This window comes from Pan paniscus, chromosome 2 (genome assembly GCF_029289425.2).
Source record: "Pan paniscus chromosome 2, NHGRI_mPanPan1-v2.0_pri, whole genome shotgun sequence".
Taxonomy (NCBI): domain Eukaryota; kingdom Metazoa; phylum Chordata; class Mammalia; order Primates; family Hominidae; genus Pan; species Pan paniscus.
Genome location: NC_085926.1, coordinates 66,227,992 through 66,251,162, shown reverse-complemented (window position 1 = coordinate 66,251,162; position 23,171 = coordinate 66,227,992). Strand labels below are relative to the sequence as shown.

Here is a 23,171-nt window from a genome sequence, read left to right as displayed (position 1 = left end):
ACAAAAAGAGTGCAGACTATATGATTCTATTCATATAAAATTCCAGAAAAGGCAAAAATAACCTGGGCAGGCAGAATGGGACTGAAGATGAGAGAACTTTCTGGGAATAGGGAAATATTCAATATCATAAGGATATGGGGATTACACGACTATACATTTGTCAAAAGTGTACATATATAATTTGTGCATTTCAATATATATGAATTTTACCTAAAAATGTACTGTAAAAAATATAATAGTAGTCAAGGTGAAGAATGAGCATAGACATAAATGAAATAAAAATGGCAGAATATTGATAGCTTTTGCAGGTTGGTGATGGGTACTGCATGGTTCATTATATTATAAACTCTGTTTACTTTCTGTACATCTGAAATTTTCCATAATAAAAAATAAGTGTATGTGTAAAGCATGACATTTGCATTATTAAAATTAATATACAGAAGTTCAACCAAAGTTAACTGTCATTAACAATTTGGAATAAATCTTCTGATTTATCTCAACACATTTAGTTTTAGGTTTTAATTTCTGGGGGTTTGTTTTAAACATTAGCATGTGTTCCAAAATTTGATTTTTTCCCCCTAAACAATATCTTAGATATTTCCATGTTGATTAATATATTAATAGATCTATCATTCTTTCTAATGCAGAGAATTTCATAATATTTAACTGTCCCTCATTGATGGCTTATTTCTATTTTTCTTCCTCATAAAACACAACTTTTGTTTAATCAATCATTTCTAATGTGTAGGACATTCTAGCTGTATCATACAGACTGTAAATATTCCTCAACATACCTCACACTAACATGGTAGGTTAAGACCCAGCATTAACATTTCCACAGTACAGTCATCCTTAGAAAATGCCCAGTGTGAACATCTGGGTATATGAGAACACAAAGAAATCTGCTGCTGTTAGGTATCAAGTTTAACAAATCAATCAAAATGAAAATCACAAAATTACACTGGCTTTCACAGTTGAAGTGAGTGACTGTAATGCAAAATTCAATTTAAACTGATCCCCCAGCTAATGTTCAATATTTGCTTTTAGATTTTATCCTATTTCCAGGAGTCTGTAAGCATTACTGATACAGTGCAATTATGGTATCAAGATTTTCCAACACATGTCTGATTTAGCAAAATATAAAATACGATGTCACAGTAGATACAAGTTGTACCTCACCTAAAAATAAAGTTTTAAAAAGGAACAATTTTTGCTAGTTGAGGTTCTTAATAAAAGCAGGAACACTTGAAAAGTTTTTAAAAATCTATTACTAATTCTACACATACACACATATACCTATGTTCCACTTATTTTCATTGGCTTCCTGGAATGAACTCTGTATCACACCACAATTTTTAAAATTGTCACTCGGCAATCAGGATGATTCTTGTTCATGAAACCTGAAAACTTCTTGTATGTAAGAAGCAATCCAAGAAGTTCATTTTTGGTTATTCACAGTCATTTCCAGTATGTTAAGCAGTACTGACTTCAGTCCTTTAAGAAAATAGCCAGGCAGTAGTTGAGGAAGGTAAACTTAAGACTCAGAAATTCCAAAACCAGAATTCCTATCAAAACGTTAGAACTCGCACAGGGTCAGGAAACAGATGTTTTTAGTTAGAATTTGCATGCAACTTTAATCTTTTATCAAATATAATCCGGTTGCCTTAAGATTTTTTTCTTGCAGCTGAGAATGACATCACTGTGTACAGTTCCATTGTCTTTCCCACCCCCAACTTTCCTTCCCTTTCAGCAGCACATTTTAGCATCTCTTTACTGAGACAACAAAGAGGGGAGAGGAAAAATGAATGGCCAATGCGTCAAGAAACACAACAATAAAAGGTAGATTTTATTTTACTTATTATTCTATCAAATGTCCTTGTTAACAAAGGCATATGCTTATTTATCCAGGCTTTCCCTATTTCTGAGCAATTTTTCTGGTACCAAAGATGTTTTAATTGATGGCTTCCCAAATTCTAAAAAATAAAATTTTAAAACCTAGCCAGGAACAAGAAAGGTTCTCATCTAATATTCAAATCATTTGTATAGATACATCCTCTGTGCATTTATGCAAAATTACAATTAGAAAAGAATCATGAAAAACATTAATAAAAAGCAGCTTGTTGGGTGGTTAAGGCCCTGTGAACAGCTCCATAGCTTCCTCCTTTCTCACCTGCCTACTCATCTACTCTCCTTCCTTCCTCCCTCCCTCCCTCCCCACCACCACCAACTTTCCCAAAACAATCCAGTATTAAAAGCACCTTTGAAAGCAGCCCTGTTAAAAAAAGATGGCAACCAGGAGGCTTAGTAGTAATGCAGCATGGACCAATTTATACTGCTGTATGGTCGGAAGACAGAAGGGGCTGAGGAACAGAAGAGAAGACAGTAAGCTTGATAAGGCAGGCAGGGGAGGTGTCTGGCTTACTTCTCATCACATCCAGCATCTCACCTAACAGGACACTCGATACATATTTCTTACATCAGTGAATGGAGGAAAGGCAAAGAAAGGGACGAAGAAAAGGGAGGGGATAAGGCTAAAAGAGTTAGGGGAGAACCCAGGTCTTGTGGCTCATGGTCCAAGGAATAATATTACTGTTTCTACTCATCTACTGCTGATTTACAATATTTGTTAGAACACTGTGTTGAGAGCAGAATACTAAGACCAAAGAAAAGTGAATATCAATTATATACAAAAAGGATAAAACACAAAAATAAATCCCATTCTTTACATTTATTCGTCAGTTAATCCAACAGGCCAGATAAATATGCACATATACACATCCCAGGAATTCCCAACTCTGTAAAGTCACTCCATAAATGCTTTCCCAATTACTTCTTATTTATGATAATAGAAAACAGCACCACCATCCAGATGTTGAGATCTACAAATAATCTGCTTTATACATTTAAAGAAAAGCCATGCTTCACAACCATAATTTGGAGCAGAATTTAGGGCATTTAATAAATGGGCAATTAACAGTCACAAGACACTGCCCCCAATTTACTGTTTTTTTCCCCAGTTGTTACACAGGTTGGAACCTATTATATAACTTGTAAACACTCTACCACAAGTAATCAGTGTTTGACCCTAATTACAACAGTTCATTTATATCAGCCAATTAAGAGATAAATCAGGAGAGATAGAAAATAGAAAGTAGGATCTGATACAGATTTTTAAAGTTGGTAGGAGAAATAAGTATCAGCTAATAAAAGGAGAAACAAGAAATTAAACCAGATTTTATCAGTTAGCTTTGCTGCAGTAACAACACAACCCTCAAATCTCGGTGGCATACACCACACGTGTATTTCCCAGTCACACTACATGTTAGCTCTGGGTTAGCTATGGCTGCCCTCAAAGCTGTGGCTTTTGCCCTGAGTGTCTTCTTACCCAGAATCCAATCCAGAAGAAAAGATCACATTTGGGACATGCTATTCTCAAGTCAAAAGGCAGAAGCAAGAGGGATGACAGAAACCTGCTACACCTCCTAAAGCTTCCGCTCAGGGCCAGGCGCAGTAATTCACACCTATAATCCTAGCACTTTGGGAGGCTGAGGCCGGTGGATCAGTTAAGGCCAAAAGTTCGAGACCAGCCTGGCCAACATACCAAAATCTCGTCTCTACTAAGAATACAAAAAATTAGCCAGGCATGGTGGCACACATCTGTAATCCCAGCTACTCGGGAGGCTGAGGCACAAGAGTCACTGGAACCCGGGAGATGGAGGCCGCACTGAGCCGAGATCATGCCACTGCACTCCAGCCTGGGTGACAGAGCAAGACTCTGTCTCAAAACAAAACAAAACAAAACAAAGAAACAAACAAAGCTTCTGTTCAGAACTGATATACATCCACTCATACTCCATTGGCTAAGTCTCAAAATCAAGTCTGACTATGCGACAGGGAGACACAACAAATCAAATCACACTGCAACAGACAGGGAAGTATTATCAATCTTCTCAGAGAGAAAGAAGCAAAAGGTTGAGAATAATATATCACTCCTATAGGTCTTCTAGTTTCCATGCCAAATGCTGTTTTACCTACTATTGTTAAGTCTAGACAAAAGATCCACAACTGTTAAGGGAATGAAAACATAAAAAATCTAGGCCCAAAAGGATTCCAGAAAGAGTCAGACACAAACTCACCTCCCTTTACCTCCATTACCATTTTCAATCTGTCTGCTGCAACAGAACACAGCCCCGGGACCTGCAGACAGCTAAATGGAAGCGAAGACTTGCACTCTCTGTAATACAGAGGAGGGAACTGGAGTGTGTGTTTTTTGTTTGTTTGTTTTTTGTTTTTCTAGGTTCTGGACAAGTATCTGGAGACAAGCCTCTCTGAACCCTAGAACAAGGACCATAAACTAACGGTTCTAAGAAAAGCCTGGTCCACAGAGATCTGATGACCCTTGGGTGGGGAACAGGGAAGGCAGAACATCTATATCTCCTTGAATCATTAGAGGCCAAAATCAGACCTGGGTCCTAATAAGCTGACCAAGAAAACACAACAACACATAAAGAGGCTGAGCATCCAGAAAGACAGGGGTCAAGATGAAGGGAATAAACCCCAAATCAAACAGAGTTGCTTGGAGAGAGAAAGGCCAATATGAGTCGGAAAAATGAAGGGACAGTGGGGAGATTCAACTACAGCAGAGAGAAGCTTTCCCACATCTAAAAACATGATTTTCCAAAAAAAAATATAGTAGATTAAATGAAGGAAAGAATGGCTCATGACGAAGATCCAAATTTGTGGTCTGGAAGGTCAAATGGAAAAAACAGCTCAAAGCAACAAAACAGAAATGACGACAGAAAAGATAAGAGACTTGGAGGACAGATCTAATAAGATGAACAGCAGTACCAGCTGAAGAAAGATGAAAAGACGGAGGAGAGGCAGTAATAAAGCAGAAGAATATTCGCTTGGGCCAAAGAAAGACCTTGGTCTGCCGATTAAAAGAGCTCATGTTATTCTACACACAGATCTTGACACATCCTACTAAATTCCTGACTCTATAAGAAAATATTTTTACAAGCTTACAGGTAGGTAGAACATAGTACTTCGGGAAAAAAAAATTAGAGGCAACAGACTTCTCACCCGCGACAATGGAAGCCATAGCAATGGCTCTAGCAAAATACTGAGAGAAAAGTAGCAAACCCCAAACACAACACCTGTCACTTGTCCTGAAAAAAAAAATGTATGTATGGATACTCAGAAAATACACCACCCACATATGTCATATAGAAAAACACCTGAGAAAGATCTCTGATTGAGAGACAAATGAATTAGAGACCTCTGGGGAAGGACGGGAGAGACAAGAGCAGCAAGAAGTAAACCCTGTCTGTGCCTGCACCTGCTTTCTCTATAGATACACAGTTTCGTGTATCTGTATCTATTCCACTAGACAGATAATAAAGTTCAAGCACTGGCTGGGCACAGCGGCTCATGCCTGTAATCCTAGCACTTTGGGAGGCCAAGGCAGACGGATGGCTTGAGTTCAGGAGTTCAAGACCAGCCTGGGAAACACAGTGAGACCTCATCTCAACAAAAATAAAAAAAGAAAATCCAAGTGCTGCCAAATTACACTTGTAAGTCTAATTCTAGAAAATCATCAATTGTAAGGCACATCTCAATTCCAGAGGTGCTAAAATGCAAAAAAAAAAAAGTGCTTTAGTTTTATGAAATATGGTAGTTATATATATTCAATCTAAATGAGTACTATTAATTGTTATGGCAACACGTAATAAATTCTAAATAAGAATACTTGAAACAAAACAGATGTACGGCAAAGTATTATCTGCTAAGGACTGAATTGAAAGTATGAAAATGTCAAAGGAATATCAAAGCATTGGAAGAAGGGCTAAACACAGTAGGAGTAGGTGCATGCTAAGCCTCTTGGCTGGAGGCAGGCCGTGGTGGCTCACGCCTGTAATCTCAGCACTTTGGGAGGCAGAGGCAGGTGAATCACCTGAGGTCAGGAGTTCGAGACCAGCCTGGCCAACATGGTGAAACCCCATCTCTACCAAAAATACAAAAATTAGCCAGGCTAATTTTTGGTGTTGCGCACCTGTAATCCCAGCTACTCAAGAGCCTGAGGCAGGAGAATTGCTTGGACCTGGGAGGCGGGGGATGAAGCGAGCCAAGATCGTGCCATTGCACTCCAGCCTGGGCAATACAGCGAGACTCTGTCTCAAAAAAAAAAACAAAAAAAAAAACTTTTTGCCTGGGTGTGGAGAAAGCAGAACAAGAGGAAAGTGAAAATATTCCAAAGTTATCACCTTACTGAGGAGGGATGTAAGCAGGAGACAGAAGTTATTATAGCAAAGACAAGTTGGTGGGGAAAGTCACATGTTTTATTTTTAAATAATGGCATATAAACATTTCTGAGTACAGGGAAAGAAAAGGTCACCATTAATGGAATGGAAATATACAGTAGAATTTCCAAAGTAACAAGACATTTTTTAAAAAAGAAACCCAAAATAAATTGATCAAACCAGCAAAAACCAGATATAAGAAACTGCAAGTTAAAATATGTAGCAAAGAAAGCAAGAAAAAACTATATGACACATGAAGAAAGTAAATTATTCCATTAAAAGACCTATCTATATTCTGTTTAAAAAAAACACACACATAAAACAAAATAAAGAAGTCTTGGAAATAAAAGGATAGGCATGGAAATGAGATTTAAAAGGTTAAAATGACTAAATGGGATTTTTTAAAGGGTATTAAGTAATGACAAAAGCCATGCTTTATGAAAATAGTATATCACAAACCAATACTCAAACTAAAATACAGCAGTTAAATGAAATACAAATTCAAACTACATAGGGATGTCTACTGTTTGCAGTATCAATCAACATTCCTTAAGAGTACTGGTGAATACAGTAAAAGAAAAAATAACTTGGTGGAAACACGGGAAAAGGAAGGGAGGAAGGGAGAAAGAAAAAACTTTTCTTACTCTCATACAATTACTTTTGCCCTAGAAAACCCAGAAGTTTAGATATAGCATAGTACCAGAGTTATATATAGATATATAAACTAAACAATAATTAATAAGCACTTTAAATAAGGCTCTCTTAAAAGAAGAGATATTGTTTCCATATATGTAAATAATATCTAAATTATATTAATAATAAATCTAAGGTTTTAAAAAATGACTGAGATATACAAACTCTCACAAATCACTACCCAAGAAAAGGAGTAACCAAGATTTTCCCATGGATTCTGTTCTTGAAGGACAAACAGCTATAGGCTGGTAGTTTATCTTGGATCTGATTCCTTGCAAATGAGTGTGGTTCTTCCAGTATCAAAAGAATTTTCTTATAAGAAAAGTTTCATATTTGAGGAAGTGTTACTTAAAAAATTTATAGACAGAATCATTCATGACATTCATTTAACTTTTTGAATGGGCAAAAGTTTGTGTGGATGTTTCAGCAGTTTACAAACTTCGTGTATTCTGACAAAAAAAAAATGCCTACCCACTCCCCCCACCCCACCATTTGTCTATTTACTTAAGGATCACTTATATAGATATTATCATTGTTAGCTAACATCTCAAGGCACAAGTTAGGATAAAGCACACTGCCTACAACATAGGTAGAACACACAGAAATATATAGATGCAGATATGAACAGACACACATGAAATATATTTTATATATATCCTACTCCTGTTGTACACTAACATTTAACATGCACACACATATATATAACATATACAACATTTAAATAATCCTGATAATTGTGCAAAATTCTGGCTGACCTGCTGTCACATCTGATTGGAACATCAGTGTTTTTCCCTGTCTACTCAGCGTTTCCATTAGGTTGTCTAATAGATATCTTAAACTAAACATGTCCAAACTCAACTTCTAATCTTCCTCCCAAACCTGCTCTACCTACAGTTTCTCCATCTTAAAGATGACTATATAGGCCCAGTTGTATAGGCCAAACCAGACCCTGGAGTCACTTTTGACAGCTTGCTCTCTCACACAAACTGCATCCTATCTGCCAGGCTAACTTACTGGAAGCTCCTGATGTCAAGAGTGTACTGAAAAATGAGCAGAAAGCATAAAGGTAAGGATGGGGTGACAGTAGGGTGTCCTAATGAATCAAAGCCCCTAGAACAGCATCTGGCACATAGGAGGTTCTCTGTAATTATTTACTGACGGATTAGATCCCTACAAAAAACATGCTAAAGCAGTTATAAAGATCAATACCATAGCTTTTAAATCTAGAAGTTAATTTATAATCTCTACCTACATCAGTATTAAAATGCATTGGAGAAACTGATGCCTATAATCCCAGCACATTGGGAGTCTGAGGCAGGAGGACGGATTGAGGCCAGGAGTTCGAGGTAACAGTGATGGAGCAAGGCTCTAGCTCATAAATAAACAAATAAGTAAAACTGAATAAAGTAGGAGAAAAAAAATTGGAACAATCTGTCACAAAATACTAATGGTCTTTTCGCGTCTGTTAGTGCCTTTCTTCTTTCAATTTTCTTACATTTAAAAGTGTAATAAATATCCAATTCCTTTATAATAGAAAAATTTCTTTTAAAACTCTAATGGAAACTGATCTCAACATTGTCTAACACTTATATTCATTCTTAGGGGTAAGGAAATAGGGGAAAAAAAGGGAGAACTAGTTAAAAGCAAACTGATCACAATGTTTTTCATTATTAAGCAGGCACACACTCCAACTTGCTCCTGGGGTAAACAATCCTTTGGTTTTCCAATTCAGTACTACTTACATGCATAAAATTTGAATGACTTTCTAAATGTGTTTGGTTAACAGAAGGATGCAGAATTTTAAGAAAATGAAGAGGTCCTTAAGTATGACACATTAAAAAGAAATTTACAGAGAGACTCCAAGAGGAGAGAAATAAAAATTATGGTATGCATGCAAATTAAATATGAAAATGGAAAATCTTTTGCAGAGAACTTTACAGTAAGCTCTTATTTTACTGAAAGGGCCACCAACTTAATATGAAATTCCAATGTAAAAATCAAAAAAGTCACATATCCATATTTCACGTCTTTAAAATCAAGGTAAGAATAACAATGGCAAACCCTTAGTGATCACAATGTGCCAGGTGCTGTCTGAAGTACTTTACATACTTCACAAATACGTCATAATACATAACTAATTCTAATGAAACTTTTAAAAAGCTAGGTGGCACATATGTTGGATTTTTAAAAAGGTTGGCCAGGAGAAAATAATACTGTAAATCACCTGCTCAGAGGGTAATTTTTCCTTAAAGATATGTTCTCCTAATCCAGTAAGGAAATATTAAATTTCTTAAAACACTTTAAATGGTGCCATTTAGACAACAAATAGAAACTTAAGGGCATAAGTCGAAATGCAAGTAATTTTATTAAAAGAAAATCTTATAAAGAGAAACTAAGTGTTTTACTGCTAACTAGGAAATGTTCAAGACACACAGGCTTTATTGATTAAGAATGTATAATACTTCTAAAAAGATGCCTAAGTTATTTCTTGAATGCTGAGAGACTTTAAAGATCTTTTAATATAGATGACTTTAGCAGCTGTCGATGAATGGAGGTACTGTTAAATAGGAAACAGAAGTGGATCAGCTGACAGACCTTTTAGAGTCCTATCTTCAAAGGAAAGAGGATGAAAATAAACCATTTAAAAATATGTGTGCTGATGAGGAAATCTAGAGTCCACAGCTGATCTCCTATTTATTAGTAGGTAATGTGTTAGGACCACATGCTCTGAGTTTATGACTATGAAGGTCTAACACTGATTCACGTGAGGAGTGCCTCACAGAACCAGCTTTCATATTAAATCAAGTTATATGGGGAAAGTAGTTGAAGTCTAACTATAAAGAAACACCTTCTGTATGAAATAACCTGTTCTTTGAATTTGCATCTTGATAGGACTTTTACTCTCTTTTCATATCATTACAAAAGAATGCATCATCATCACAATACTAAACAAAACACAAAATAATCTGCACAACTTTTTTAAGGGAAAAATGTGTGTATTGTTTATTACACTGAACAATTCTGACCACCAACAACCAATGGCAGGCGGAAGGGAATAACACTGAGACCATAAAACCATCTTGCTTCTTAACAAACTTTCCTCCTTCACTTTAACATTTTTGAGGATTCTTTCCCAAACCTATTAATTCCATATCATGATGGTTACAAATTTTCCAATTCCGCCACTCCTTTCAGCGCATTTTTTTTTTGTATCTTCATTAAAGTGGCAAAAAAAAAAAAAAATCCCCTACTTGTAATAATGAAGCAATGTTGGAAACAGACATTAAAACACAGGACAAGTGAAAAACAGATCTGTCCTAAGACTCACAGGACTATAAATTTAGGAAGTACACAAAAAATTACAAATTAAACTCAATTTGATACATTAAATACATGTAGCTTTTTGTATGTCAATCATACAACAAGTGGTTTTAAAACAAATGATCCAACCCATACTACCAACTAATAAACAAAAAAATAAGCAAATGAATCATGAAAAAAAAAATCATCCTTTTTGGATTAATCCTTTCAGTGAAGAACACTAACAATTATTTACATTGCAATGAATACAGTTCCCTAAATATAACAAATGAATTATTTTATATACACGTTTCATTTTTATTTTTGGAGAACTGGTTAATAAATATATTTTAAGTTCAATGTATCATATATTTATGAGTGGGAAGCAATCTTAAACACTTTTAACAGCAGAAATATATAAAACAATTATAAGTGGAAATAATACAGACAAAGTGCCTTGTGTTTTTATCCCGGAGTCAAACCACAGAAATCTTAGGTTACTAAGAAAACTTTGAAAAACATTATTTTGAATATTAAAAATCATGCATTTTGGGGAGGGAGAATATTAACGGCCTTTCTTTGACTTAAAATACTTTACAATTTATGAAATATACAAGTTGGAATGGAGCAACTCCTAAAATAACCAGTACTGTGAGGAGGGAAACTGAGCACAGACACAAACTACTGTTTCTTCACTCAACCTGTTCCCAATGCTCAGCTGAAGAAGTTCCCACCTAAAAGAGCAGAAGTCATTCTATTTTAGAGGGGTAGTGTGAATGACTTTTTCTATGTATTAACTAGAATTAAATAGTAATTTGTAAAATGCTTTTCCATTTTTAAACATGAGAGTCTCTACCTGAAACCACAAAGCAGCAGGTACTGCCAGGGTCTTAGGCTAACATCTGCAACCCACCAGTCTGCATGGCCTATAAGTAAGTGTGGAGAGGACCAGAGTTCACCTGTCAGCAGCACCACAGACTCGACTGTCCGGGCTTTCTGCCATTAATTACCAGAGATGTGCCCTTTTTCTTGGTATTCTTTTTCCGCTGGAGGCTTCGAAGATCTTGTTCCTATGAACACATTTGGGGCTCAACATACTGTCTGCAGGGTGTAGGGGTGGAAAATTGGAGGCAGGAAGCAAGAGGCGTGCGTGCACTCACTCTCCCTTCCTGCTTCTCGGGAACCCAGGCTTGTCCAGCATGAAACTGGAGGTGAACCCAACCATCTGTGTCTGCAGGGAGACTTCTCCTGTGGAGCACACGCCACTTGACACCACTCTTGTGGATCCATTCACTGCCTCTGGCATCCCTGCCCTGGCTGCAATTCTGGCCCAGGAGGCCAGCAAAGCCTCTGGGGCAGAAGCTGTCACCACAACTGTATTAACTCCTTCAAGGAGAGCAGCGGACTCTACCAGGGCAGGCAACCCCTCCTCAGGAACAAGAGCCACTTTGGGAGGATGCATCTCCTCAGAACTTTGCAGGGACATTTCCCCCTTTTCCACCTTTCATTTTTTTCATAAAGTCTTCCAGATTCTGGCCTCTTTTTCCTGTGCTAGGAATATCCTTTCGATTTGGGTAGATACTCAGTATCTCCACTTAGCTATTTCACAGGCACTCTGTATGTCCTGCAATCTAGCCCATAGGCTGAAGCCCCAACCCCCAAAGCCTATCCTTCTCCTGGGTTCCTGAGCTCAGCCAATATGGTCACTATGCAACCAGGTTGTTGTGTCAGAAACCTGTGGATCCTTCTTGGCACCTCATTTCTCTTCAGAAGCTAGCAGCCAATCCTATCTTGTGAATTTGCTCTCCTAAATATTTCTTCAATCTATTTCTCCCTAATGTACTCCTAGTCCAAGCTACTATTACTTTTCACCTGGACAACTGCAACACCCCGACTCATCTCTGTTCAACCTCTTTTTATTCCCCTACCACGATCCATTCTCCAGAGGAGCCAGAGGCAACATTAAGAAAACAGACCAAACTGATCACCTTCTGTTTATAAAACCTTCAGTGATTTTTTGTTGCATTTAGGATGAAGGAAAATGTCCTTCCATGGTCTTGGAGGCCCTGCATGCGCTGGCTCATTTCCAGCTACTGGACCCTCCTTGGTGCTTTACGCTACACTGGCCTTATCTCCGGGGCCTTCTTACATATGATTCCTCTGCCTGGGCTGCTGGCCTTCCCTGCACCCCCTTATCACCTAGTGAGTTACTATTCGTAAATCAGAACTCAGACCCAACAGCATACCCTCAGGAAAATGCCATTAACTCGTCCAGACTAGATCAGGTGTCCTACTTAGACATTCTCATAGCGCCTATAAAGCACTCATTACATTCTAATTAAACAATGTTGGTTTCATTTACCAGACTGTGAACTAGGCAAGAGGCAAAAGCAAGGCCCACACTGATCTTCTTAACAGATGTTTCCCCTATGCATAGTACCTGGTACATATGAAAGACTGAATATGCCTTTGTAAATGAATCCATGAGCTGACCACCTATCCATCCATCAATCAATCTACAAAACCTCATTAAGCTACTATATAAACAAGATAGGTGTGCATCACCTCACCTTTCTTTAATTTGTATTTGATTTTTATTCTGGCTATCTTTTATTTTTCACTGAATATATGCCTTACGTCTCCCATAAACTGAAGCTGCATGAATGCTTCTGAGGGAAATGCTTGTACTAGAATTGTGGAAACACTGAAGGAGACCAAGATAAGGCAAGGGTTGTCAATCCTCCAACATAAAGAAAAATCCAATCTGAATTTCTCTCAGAAGGACCCTCTCCACCCCCTAATAAGATAGTATATAAGCCCAAAATTCGAACTGTCTATTTGAGTCACATTTATTTGTGAATTCCTGGGTACATATATACACCATCAAATCTATTTTTTCTCTTGCTACTCTGTCTTTTGTCACTATAATTTGTAGGCCCCCAACTACCAAATGTAAGAGAGTAAAGAAAAAAGATTTTTTCCTTCTCGCAAAAGACAGAGAATATAAGGCAAAAAAAAAAAAAAACTGTGCTTACAAAAGAACTTTAATAATGAAACCATCTTTGCAAAAATCACGAGAGTGAGAAAAATCTGACCTAACCAACTCCATCTTGCTTCTAGCCTCCCAAGCTGCCCTTGTTCATTCCTGGGTTCAGGCCAAACTAACTTTGGGAGGAATTTAGTTCAGAGTTTAACTTTGAAATAAAGATGGTAACAGCCCCTCCCTGAAACAAACTCCCTCCTTGCTTAGGGACCAGATCCCCTTTGTAAAACTAACAAATTAGCCACATGATTAGAAATTATGGCTCAGGAATCATGCAGCCAGAGGCCACAAGATTCCTAACCTCCCCAATTGCTCCCATGGATAACATTACTATTGTAAGACCTAAGACTGGTGTTCAAGGTATTTTTCAGACTCTGCATTCTGACAGACCAGCTGGCATCACTCAGACCAATAAAATCTGGCTCAACTAGTTTTGCAATCCCACTCAGGAACAGAAGACAGCAAGAAAACTGGCTTCATTCAATCCACTAGGATTACATCCCTCACTCAACCAAACAGCATTCCCCATTCCCTAGCCCCCTGCTGTCAAACTACACACACACACACATACACACACACACACACACACACACATTTTTTAACAAACAGGGAGTCTTCTTAAAAACACACATTTTTTTTCATTGCCCAGGCTGGAGTGCAACGGCTATTCACAGGCACTATCCCACTACTGATCAGCATGGGAGTTTTGACCTACTCTGTTTCCAACCTGGGCCAGTTCACCCCTCCTTAGGCAACATAGTAGTCCTTGCTTCTAGGAGGTCATCACATTGATACTGAACTTAGTGTGGACACCCAATTGGTATACTGCTCTACAGCCCAGACCTCCTGGGCTCAACAGATCCTCCTGTCTCAGCCTCCCAAGTAGCTGGGACAACAGGCGCACACCACCACACCCAGTATGTCAAAACTGTCTTTATTTTAATTGATTTATTTATTTTTTGAGACAGGGCCTCAGTTTGTCACTTAGGCTGCAGAGCAGTGGCACAAACAAGGTTCACTGCAGCCTTGACCTCCCAGGCTCAAGCCATCCCTCGCCAGAACCCCCCAAATGGCTGGGATTACAGGCACGCACCACTAGGCCCAGCTAATTTTTGTATTTTTTTTTCTTTTTGTAGAGACAGCATCTCACCACATTGCCCAAGCTGGTCTCAAACTCCTAAGGCTCAACCAATCCGCCTGCCTCAGCCTCTCAAAGTGCTGGGATTACAGGCCAAACTATCTTTAAAAAATCCCAGCCTCTGAATTTTCACTAAGGCTGAGTAATATAAAACTCCGGTCTCCCATTTACCCAGCTCTACGTGTATTAAACTCTTTCTCTATCGCAATTCCCTTGTCTTGATAAATTGGCTCTGTCTGGGCAGCAGGCAAGAACTTGTTGGGTGGTTACAATAACTGATATAATACATTATTTTAGACATAGTACATTAATTAAGACCAGAGTATTATTTTTATCACTATAAGGTTGACTGGAAAATGTGGTTTTAGTTCAGTCAAAGCCTGTTAAAGGCAAGACACTCAATACCAATGTGGCATCTACTAACCCTCTCTCTTCCATCACTCCTTCCATTGCCCCACCCAATCTGAGGGAATGACCGCATTTACACACATTAGTAGCCTCATGCTGTTCCACCTCAGAGAGGAAACAGGCATCTCCACTATGCCTATTTCTAATGCTCAGAGCAGCTACTATAGTACATTCCTACTTCAAAAAGACTCATTTTCAATAGAAACCTTTGTAAAGAAATGAGTTTTATAATACCTTACTTGATTATCTTGAAATTTTCATTTTGATGCAATATAAACTGTAATAATTAAAAACCAAGAAGGTAAAAAAGAGATTGGGAGAAATTTGCTCCCACTTTATCACAAAACCTAACTATAAATATACTATTAAAAACTTGCAGAAAATTCTTTATATCAATGATCTGTAGTCTTCAATATCAGGCACTCAAAATAATTGAAGTCTAGAATGAAAAAGTCCATCTAGCAACTGATAATTTACCACTGACTGAGTGCTGAGCTATAAATTTAGTTAGAAGTTGAAGCCATGGCATATGTATAAAACTTCAAATTCTAAGTCTACATTCATTTGCCCATGCTTGTTTGTTATTAAAACCACATGTTGTCACTGAATCATTTTACAGTTCATTTGAGACAAACATGCAGAAAATTGTGGGAAACAGATAAAGTCCTAAAAGTCTGTTAAAGGCAAGATACTCAATGCCAATGCAACCTCAGTTATGAGGCTTTGTGAAGCCTAAGCTAAAAAGTGTATCTGTGGTTGAAAAGAGGTTTGTCTTAATAAGAAAACTCCACTGCAGCTGTAATGAGATTGAAACTGTAGCAACCACTGATCGAATTTTTATTTTTATCCCATAAACTAGAAAATATGAATCTCATTGCTTAATGAGAAAATGTGTGCCAAAACTTTAATATCTTTAACTAGTCACATATTTAAACTTCACAGGGTAAAAGTGTCCTATATTTTAAAAATCTAAAGCATGCATCAAACTAGTGAATTAATAACAAAGGATTCCTTCCTTAAAAGACACTTTGCTGTATCCTAAATGTGAAAACAGAAACATCTCAGAATCTCCCCACACTCATCTTCAAAGTTCATTTCATACCTTATAAGCATTTTAAAGCAAATTTGCTATGATTTGAATGTGTCCCCCAAAGTTCATGTGCTGGAAATTTGATCCCCAATGTGGCAGTGTTGAGAGGCAGGGTGGAATGGGAGGTACTTGGGTCATGGGGGCACCACCCTCATGAATGGCTTAATGCTGTTATCCGAGGAGAGAGTTCCATATAAAAGGGTGAGTTTAGTCCCTCAATCTTGGACTTCCTAGCCTCCAGGATAATGAACAGGTAATTTCTGTTCATTATAAATTACCCAGTCTGTGGTATTCTGTCATAGCAGTACAAAACAGACTAAGATAAAGTTCCTCCTGATAATTCTGAATTCTAACTAGCATACACCACTCTCAAAATAAGAAAAAAAAAAAGGCAGAAAGCTATATAACAAGAAAGCATAATACAACCCCCAAAGAAAACTTTTGAAAAATGTAAACTCAACTTTTGCCATGGTTTTCACAACCCCATGAATCAAGTATCAACCTGCTTCATCTCTACTTCCCTATAATTACTTTATGTACCCTGTCCCCCACCCACTGGACACACAATTCAACTGAACGAACTTTTAAAAGACCTCTACAGTTTGCTAAGCATGATGGTTTATAAAGAAGTAAAAGAGATACAAATCCCTACACGGAAGGGTTTCTCAAACTGGAAGGAACATCAAACCAACTATCAGCACTCTATACTAGCGCACTCTGAGAGCCCAGTGCAGGAGGTGACTGGGGGAGGGGGAGCCTTTCCAGAAGGGACAACACTGCAACTGAGCCAAGATGCATAGATTCTCATCATGCTATAAAAGACAAGAAAAGAACTCTAAATACAGAGAACGGTTTAAACGTTAGCATGCATCATAATCATTTGAAGCACTTGTTAAAACACAGATTCTAAGCCCTAGCACCAGACTTCCGATTTAGGTAGGGCCTGAGAATTTGCATTAATATCAAGTTCCCAGGTTATGCTAATAATGCTCTTGGTCTTTTCACTGTAACACTATGTGATGAAAGAGGTGGGGGTCTCTGGCATGTGCTCTCTTTCTCTCTCAGGTGTTTTTTATAAAGATGCTAATCCCATCATGGGGCCTCCACCCCCATGACCTAATTCACCTTCCAAAGGCCATACACCTCCTAATACCATCATCTTGAAAGTTGGAACTTCAACGTAAGAATTTTGGGGGAACACAAATATTCAGACCATAGCAATTATATAAATGTTTTAAAATATGACAATTTTTTAAAACTGTTGAACTCAGGGCACTTTTAACCAAAGTTTAAATATTTCATAAACAAATTATCTTAAACGTACTTTTAAAAATGGAACTGGTTCATACCATTTCACACCTATTAGTATGACTATAATTTAAAAAGAAAAAACAAAATAACAAGTGGTGACAAGACACTGGAACCCTAATACATTGCTGGTGGGAGTGTAAATGGTGCAGTCACTGTGGAAAACAGTTTGAGGCTTCCTCAAACAGCTAAAAATAGAATTCCTTTATGACTGAGCAACTCCACTTATAGGTATACACCCAAAAGAATTAAAAGCAGGAACTCAGACAGAACCTTGCATACCATTGTTCACAGCAGCCTTATTCACAATAGCCAAAAGATGGAAACAACCCGGGTGACCATCAACAGAGGAAGTATATCCATGCCATGTAATATTATTCAAAGAGGGAATGGGGTTCTGACACAAACTACAACATGGATAAACATTAAAAACACTGAGCTAAGTGAAATAAGCCAAACACAAAGGACAAATATCACATGGTCCACTGATATGAAATAACTAGAACAGGCAAAATCACAGAGACATAAAGTGGATTAGAAGTTACTAGGGGCTGGGGTGAGGGGAGAGTGGGGAGTTATTGCTTAATGGTTACAGAGTTTGTATCTGGAGTGATGAAAACATTTTAGAAATAGTGATCATGGTTGCACAACACTGAATGTAATTAATGCTATTAGGCACTTAAAATTGTTAAAAAACGGCAAATTTTAGTTTATATATTTTTTATTAAATACCACCATAAAAAGCTCAAGTTTAATTAATTCAAAGTTTAGTCTCAATTATTTGTCTAAAAGCCCACTAAAGATTAAATTGCTTTCCAGCACTTTGGGAGGCTGAGGCAGCGGATCACCTGAGGTTGGGAGTTTGAGACCAGCCTGACCAACATGGAGAAACTCCGTCTCTACTAAAAAATTAGCCAGGCGTGGTGGTGTGTGCCTGTAATCCCAGCTACTCGGGAGGCTGAGGCAGGAGAATCGTTTGAACCTGGGAAGTAGAGGTTGCGGTGAGCCGAGATCACACCATTGCACTCCAGCCTGGGCAACAAGAGTGAAACTTCATCTCAAAAAAAAAAAAAAAAAAAAAGATTTAATTGCTGTCACAGTACTTTGATTTCAGTTTAGCTGACCCCTTAAGTTATGAAGATGTATCATATTTTTTTGTTTTGTCTACAGTATTTACATGCTCACAAAGAAAAACAGCTAATGGAAGATTAGACAATAAATTTTAGCAAATTTAATCAGATCAACTTTGAAAGGCAGAAATAGTCACAGTAAACAAGCTCACTAATAATAGATAAAGAAGGTATAAGAATGCTAGATAAGCAACTCTGTTTCAAAGGTAAATTATCTAATTTTGTTTCCCCCAGTCATAAGAAAAATAAACCTCCTAATAAAAGCGCACAAAGTTTTTTAATGGGATAAAACAGACCAGCAGGATGCATTATATACTGGTATGGTATCTTTGCCTATAGTTATTTTCGTAGCCATAATATGAATTTCCCAACGAACATAATCTTACTTGTCTCTGGCACTCCCTCGACTTTCAATACTTTGGGTACGTTAAAAAGACAGAAAAAAAAACAATTATATAATGAGGCTCCTAATATACAGGAAATGTGTAATGAGCTATGCCATCATATACACTTCTCTACTTCAGTAACTTTGGTTCTACAAACTCTAACCTGATTTAAGTGATGCTAACTCCTGATTTCTCACGTCAAAACTAAGTTTCTCAAGGATGGCTGTGACTTTGCCTTTACTGTTTGTTCTATAGCCTTAAGCATTTAGAAAATATCAGTGTCAAGTGAAAGTTGGTAAGTATAGCGTAAGTTACAATACGGGCAATATAACTCAAATTTGTCAATCTAAAACTCCTTTGAGGCTGGGTGTGGTGGTTCGTGTCTGTAATCCCAGCACTTTGGGAGGCCAAGGTTGGAGGATCGCTTGAGTCCAGGAGTTAGACACCAGCCTGGGCAACAAAGAGAGATCCCATCTTTATAAAAAAACTTAAATAGCTGTATGTGGTGGTACATATCTATGGTCCCAGCTATATGAAGCATGAGTAACTTGAGCCCAGGATTTCGAGGCTGTAGTGAGCTATGATGAGACAGTGCACTCCAGCTTGGGTGACAGAGTCTCCCAGCCTGTCTCAAAAAAAAAAAAAAATTTTTTTTTGTTAATAAATAAAAGTCAGGTGCAGCCAAGATGGCTGAACAGAAACAGCTCCGCTCTGTGGCTTCCACCGAGAAGGACAAAAATGGTGAGTGAATTCTACATCTTCATCTGAGGTACCAAGGTTCTCTCATTGGGACTGACGAGGCAGTTGGCATGACCCATGGAGAGCAAGGAAAGGCAGGCTGGAGCAAGGGCCCACCCGGAAGCTTCACAAGGCGGCAGGGGGAAAGGGGGCTCCCTCCTCTGGTCAAGGCAGGCAGTGAGGGATTGTGCTACCCCTCCCTGAAAGCCATGCTTTTCCCACAGCTTCTTGCAATCCACAGATCAGCAGGTCCCCCTCATGAGCCCATGCATCCAGGGCCTTGGGTCCTAGGCACAGAACTGTGCAGAATCATGGCAGCTGCTCAGGAGGGTGGTGTCTGGAGCAGACAATGAGACACAGGAGTATTTGCATACTCCAGCTCTGGGAACCCCAGTGAGGCAGGACATCTGTCCACTCCCATGGGAAGGGGGCTGAAGCCAGGGAGCCAAGTGACCTCACTCCCACAGAACCCCAAGAGCTAAAATCCACTGGCTTGGAATCCCCACCAGCCAGCACACCAGGCTTGAGACTGCCTAAGACAACTGAGTTCCTGAGGAAAAGGGGCAGCCACCATCACTGCAGCTCCAGTTGGCTGTTTTCCCCTGCCTCCAGTGCCAGCAAGACTGGGTGGTTTGGACCAGGAGCAACTCCCCACATCACAGTACAGCGGCTGGGTCAGTTCTTGGCCAGACTGATTCTTTAAGCAGGACCCCAATCCACTCCTCCTCGCTGGGTAGTGCCTCCCTGTGGGAATTTCAGCATCCCCAGCCAGGGGTTTATGGACAGAACTCTGATATCCCTGACAGAAGCCCCCAGGAGGAGGGGCGGCTGTGGTATCATGGATAAGCAATCTTAGTCTTTTATGCCTGCTGGCTCTGGAGAGTCAGGGCAGCCTGGATGAGGGGGATTCCCCACAGCACAGCACACCCACTCTGCCAACGGGCAGCCAGACTGCTTATTTAAGTGGGTCCCTGATCCTGCTCCTCCTGACTGGGTGAGACCTCCTGACAAAAGCCTGCAGACACCTCATACAAGGGCATTCTATCCAGCATCAGGTCAGTGCCTCTCTGGGACAGAGCTCCCAGAGAAAGGAGCAGGCTGCCATCTTTGCTGGTCTGCAGCCTCCCCTGGTGATACCTCCAGGGACGGGAGGGGCCCCGGAGAATAGGGTCTAGAATGGACCCCCAGCACACTGCAGTAGTCCTACAGAAGAGGGGCCTGACTGCTAAAAGAAAAACAAACCGAAAGCAACAACAACAACATCATCAACAAAAAAGACCCCACACAAACCCTATCCAAAGGTCAGCAGCCTCAAAATCAAAGGTAGATAAACCCATGAAGATGATAAAGAATCAATGCAAAAATGCTGAAAACTCAAAAAGTCAGAGGGCCTCTTCTCCTCCAAATAATCGCAGCATGTCTCCAGCAAGGGCACAGAACTGGGCCGAGGCTTGAGATGGGTGAATTGACAGAAGAAGGCTTCAGAAGATGGGTAGTAATGAACTTTGCTGAGATAAAGGAGTGCGTTCTAACTCACTGCAAAGAAGTGAAGAACCATGATAAAACATTACAGGAGCTGTTAACCAAAATAACCAGTTTAGAGATGAACATAAATGACCTGATGGAGTTGAAAAACACAACATGAGACCTTCACAATGCAAACACAAGTATCAATAGCTGAATAGACCAAGTGGAAGAGAAGATATCAGAACTTGAATACCATCTTGCTGAAATAGGCAGACAAGATTAGAAAAAAAGGAATGAACAAAACCTCCAAGAACTATGGGATTATGTTAAAAAACCAAACCTACAGCTGATGGGGTACCTGAAAGAGACAAGGAGAATGGAACCAAGTTGGAAAACACACTTCAGGGTATCATCCAGGAGAACTTCCCCAACCTAGCAAGACAAGCCAACATTCAAATTCAGGAAATCCAGAGAACCCCAGGAAGATACTCCATGAGAATATCAACCCCAAGACACATAATCATCAGATCCTCCAAGGTTGAAATGAAGAAAAAAAAATGTTAAGGGCAGCCAGAGAGAAAGACCACTCATCTCTACAGGGAGGCCCATCAGACTAAGAGCAGACCTCTCAGCAGAAACCCTACAAGCCAGAAGACATTAGGGGCTGATATTCAATATGCTTAAACAAAAGAATTTCCAACCTAGAATTTCGTATCTGGCCAAAGTAAGCCTCATAAGCAAAGGAGAAATAAAATCTTTTTCAGACAAGCAAATGCTGAGGGAATTCATCAGCACCAAGCCTGCCTTGCAAGAGTTCCTAAAGGAAGCACTAAATATGGAAAGGAAAAACCACTGCCAACCACTAGGAAACCACACGGAAGTACACAGGCCAGTGACATGATGAAGCAACTACATAAACAAGTCTGCAAAATAATCAGCCAGCATCATGATGAAACAATCAAATTCACACATAACAATAGTAACCTTAAATGTAAATGGGCAAATGCCCCCAATTAAAACGCACAGAATGGCAAACTGGATAAAGAGTCAAGATCCATTGCTGTGCTGTATTCAAGAGACCCATCTCACATGCAAAGACACACATAGGCTCAAAAGAAAAAGATGGAGGAAAATTTACCAAGCAAATGGAAAACAGAAAAAAGCAGGCGTTACAATCCTAGTCTCTGGCAAAACAGACTTTAAACCAACAAACATTAAAAAAGACAAAGAACGGCATTACATGATGGTAAAGGGCTCAAATCAAGAAGAAGAGCTAACTATCCTAAATATATATGGATCCAATACAGGAGCACCTAGATTCATAAAACAAGTTCTTAGATACCTACAAAGAGATTTAGACTCCCACACAATTATAGTGGGAGACTTTAATACCCTACTATCAAGGATAGACCATTGAGACAGAAAATTAACAAAGATATTCAGGACCTGAACTCAGCTCTGGATCAAGTGGACCTGACAGATACCTACAGAACTCTCTCCCCAAAAACAACAGAATATGCATTCTTCTCGGTGCCACATGGCACTCTAAAACTGATCGCACAATTAGAAGACAATCACTTGTCAGCAAATGCAAAATAAATGAAATCATAACAAACACTCTCTTAGACCACAATGCAATCAAATCAGAACTTAAGATGAAGAAACCCACTCAACACCACAAAGGTATATGGAAATTGAACAACCTGCTTCTGAGACTACTGGCTAAATGATGAAATTAAGGCAGAAATCAAGAAGTTATTTGAAATCAGTAAGAACAAAGAAACAACGTACCAGAATCTCTGGGATACAGATTTGCAGCCTTATGAGGGAAATTTATAGCAATAAATGCCTACATCAAAAAGTTAGAAAGATCTCAAACTGACAGCCTAACATCACAACTAAAAGAACTAGAGAACCGAGAGTAAACAAACCCCAAAGCTAGCAGAAGACAAGAAATAACCAAGATCAGAGCAGAACTGAAGGAGATAAACATGAAAAACCCTTCAAAAAAAAAATCAAAGAATCCAGGAGCTAGTTTTTAAAAAATATTAATAAAAATAGACTACTAAGTAGACTAATAAAGAAGAAAAGAATCAAATAGACCGAATAAAAAGTGATAAAGGGAATATCACCGGTGACCCCACAGAAATACAAACAATGATCGGAGAATA

The 23,171-nt window shown here is 38.9% G+C and overlaps 1 protein-coding gene and 1 pseudogene across 5 annotated transcripts in view; both read right to left on the bottom strand.

Annotated features, from left to right (window-relative positions):
- The window catches only part of SLC25A26 (solute carrier family 25 member 26), a 189,088-nt gene that overhangs the window by 39,987 nt on the left and 125,930 nt on the right, over positions 1–23,171 (bottom strand). The window lies entirely within an intron of this gene.
- LOC103784982 (developmental pluripotency-associated protein 4-like) overlaps positions 1–23,171 on the bottom strand; it is a 50,041-nt pseudogene that overhangs the window by 6,627 nt on the left and 20,243 nt on the right.